Here is a 3,597-nt window from a genome sequence, read left to right on the forward strand (position 1 = left end):
GTATATATGGCTGTGGTAGGAATTTAAACTCTCATCATATAGGAACTCATCATGCAACGTTTTAAAGATTTTCAAAGATAAAATTCTCCAGAATTCTAGCATCTCTAGGAACAGATAAACAGCAGCACAACCTTCCCATATCGTATCCGTTAACGACTTAGACTTTAGATCAAGTACTCTCCCCACAAGTTCAGGTTTAGAGCAAATGAAATTAATAACAGTCATGCCTAAACTTGAGAGAGATTTCAATTTTGAGAACTAGTCATGGCAGAGCAACTATTCATGATTTCCATGTGAGAGCTTATCATGAGGGTTCATAGCAAACTTTATTTATTTATTTATTTAGCAAACTAAGCAAAGATATATATAAGCACAAAATTTTTATTTGGGTTTTCATGATTATGCATCTTTTTATTATTTGAGTAAAGTATAAATGCGAGTAGAAACACTTAGCAGGATAAATGGGGGTGCTCTCCCCCAAGCTGGATTTTGACATAATTTCTTTTGATGTAGCTAGCAGGTGGCGGAGGTGTATTTGAATGTCGGCAGCACTCTGACAGCGATTAGGATATCCTCCGTCTGCTAGACTTCTTTGATCCTTGAATTCTGTGGAGCTCAAATAGACAACAAAGCTTTGTGGAACTAGTTAAGTGTTAGCATGAATATTTAGCCTTTATCATGTTGAGTCTCCTCAATAAATGTTACTCTCTTTAGTAGGATCATAAATTTATTTTTATAATTTTATTTTTATAGGACAGGAATATATTTATTTTATTTTTGTGCCACCACAGTGAATGTACTTATGGGTTTTATGCCATGAGCATACTCACATGGGGCTTACTATTTCTAACATTTTTATTTTCTTTTTAAGATGATGTGAACCTAATTAACTAAGCAAACTATTTTAAATAATTGAAAGGAAAAAGATAACTACCAAGTTTACCTCTTGGCAAGGCGTTCGGTGTTTTTAAGTCCTCCGAACGGGACTCTCCGTTTTCTCAGTTGTCCTGGGATTCGCTAGATGGCGTAGTCGGTGGTTTCGGCGGCGCGTACTCTTCATGTATAACTATCTTCTCTCTCCACACCTGACTCGGTGCTACGGTCTTCTCAGAATAGTTCTGTTCAAGCTGTATGTCTTCAGACCTTACGACTTCTTCTTCATAGTCTGCCCATCCGTCCTTGATGATTTGCCTCCTCTGGTTGCGGTTGCGTCGTCGTCTTCTTGTCCTGACCTACTTAGAGTCTTCAACTATATAGTTAGGGTCAGTAAAATAGCGGCGTACCTTCTCAGAGGGGAAGTTCATGTGGATTTCTCCGGTTCCAATGTAGATGATTGCTTTGACGGTGCTGAGGAAAGGTCTTCTAAGGATGATGAGTGGATCGAATTCGTCTTCTCCCATGACAATAACCTTTCAGAATGTCTGATCTGCCATCTGAAGCTGAATGTATGTCGGTTGTAGGGGCATGGTTCCACGCAGGAGGTGATAAGTGACTGCGGCCAATATATTAACGTTAGATCCGGTGTTGTAGAGTGTCTTCTGAAAAGAATATCCGTTGATTGTGCACTCGATGCTTGGAACACCAGGGTCGTCCTTCTTGATAAAGAAAGGTGACTTGAGTTGACGATCTTGACCTCCTTGAGCTGCAGTGACCATCTTAGCTGACTCGGTCCACATTTGCTTGTTCCTGTTCCTCCTGTTGGTCCTCTTCCTTGTTTCATGTCAGGATCGCTCTGAGATTTGTGTAGTCTTGTTCTTGAAGGAAAACGTCTCCGTCCTTCCCTTGATGTAGAAACTGATCTTGACAGCACTAGCATAGATGACAGCTCCCGAGGTATTCAGGAATGGCCTCCCTAGGATGATGGGTGCCCTCTCATCAGTATCAGTCTCTATCACCACGAAGTCTGCTGGAGCGTATAAGGTACCAACTCGGACGTAGAGGTTCTTCAATATTCCCCTTGGGAAACTTAGTGTCTGATCTGCAAGCTGCAAACACATGGTTGTTTCTAGGAAAGGATGTGTAAAGAATTTATCATAGAGTACCCTGAGAATAATGTTAACGCTGGAGCCAAAGTCGCAGAGTGCTTCTAGGAAGTCCACCATGCCCATGGAAATCGGGATGACGGGACGTCCTGGATTGTATCTCTTGACCGGCAGAAGGTCAGTAATTATTTCCACAACGCAGTGATTGCCTGAGTGTCCAGTATCTCCAGTGTGTTTGTGCTTGTAGATCTAGGTTCTTCACTTAGTGGAGTCTGGGAGTTATAAGAGTCCATCATATTTTGCTCGAAGTGTACCTGCTCATAGAGACAAGGCAGAGATCAAGTGCATGGGCCCTGTTGGTGGAAAACACCAACAGAACCAAAAGTGTATTTATTCTTCTCTAACCTTAAGCATAGTGAGCAAGACAAAGTTAATGGATAATAAGATCATGATTGTAGCATTTAAAACATTTGTCAGATCAGATGGCTCAACCTAATGGAAAGATAATCTATCTATACTTATGTTTTTTTTATCATATATATCTTCCATATATTGAGTGTGCAACATTTTAGCTCATATGATTAGGAGTGTGGGATCACAAAGGTGGAAGGACTAAACATATTGAATCGATTGGGTTGGTTAATCTAGAGTTGTAAATCATACATGTTTGTCTCTTTTATTCATGTGAATGCCAGAACCAAGGTGAAGCTTATAAAAGTGATAGTCAAGTACCTTAAGATGTTACCTTACTTGAAGAGTGATGATACAGTATCACCTTGTGGAAGCTTTCCTTTCTTAGCAGTTGTGAATCGTGTTTGTGGCACCCTCCATGGATCATCTCTTGTGAGCTATGCCTTCCTTGTGTAAATTGTTAAACTTCATGTGTCTCTCTCTTTGTCTCCAATGTGAGTTTGTCTCAAGACTTCCCAGATTGATATTGAAAGTTTTCCTGCAGGGGTTAGTCCAACAAAAATATCCAATATCTACTATAGCATACTATCGGCTCAAAAATCAACCTAGACACCATGTCTAATTTGATTCAGGAGGGCTTTTTTAACCTAAGCACCATGCTTAATTTAAAACCCCTTGGAAGTAAGATCATCATTCCTAAACTAAGCACCAAGCTCAATTAAGAGATAAATGAAACTACTCCAAACCTAGACATATACTAAAGCAAATAAAGGTAGCATGAGAGCATTTATAGAGATCTACTCAAGTGGAGATGAAGTAGTGTGATTAGTATTTAACAAATTGAGCATGTTTCAAAGGTAAGGACAACCAACATAGCAACATGGCAAAGGATGTTTTTATGTAAAGTACTCCCCCAAGCTTGAATTTTGCAAAATTCAAGTTTGGATGAATTTAATTCAATGTTGTATGATGATTGGTTGGACATACCTTGTGCTTGTCATTCATCCGATCTTCTTGCTCCAATCCTAGAAAGGTTAGTGACAAGAATACCCGAAGGAATATTTTTAAAATTATCCATATATGCTCAATTCACAAGGTAATGTTGTAAATAATTCAAAGCTCATGTTACAATCTGATTAGTGCTTGTTTTAGGACACTAAGCTTGTCCTTGGGAAACCATTAATTTATGTCAGCGAAGTGGTTT

Source organism: Sorghum bicolor, chromosome 8 (genome assembly GCF_000003195.3).
Source record: "Sorghum bicolor cultivar BTx623 chromosome 8, Sorghum_bicolor_NCBIv3, whole genome shotgun sequence".
NCBI lineage: Eukaryota > Viridiplantae > Streptophyta > Magnoliopsida > Poales > Poaceae > Sorghum > Sorghum bicolor.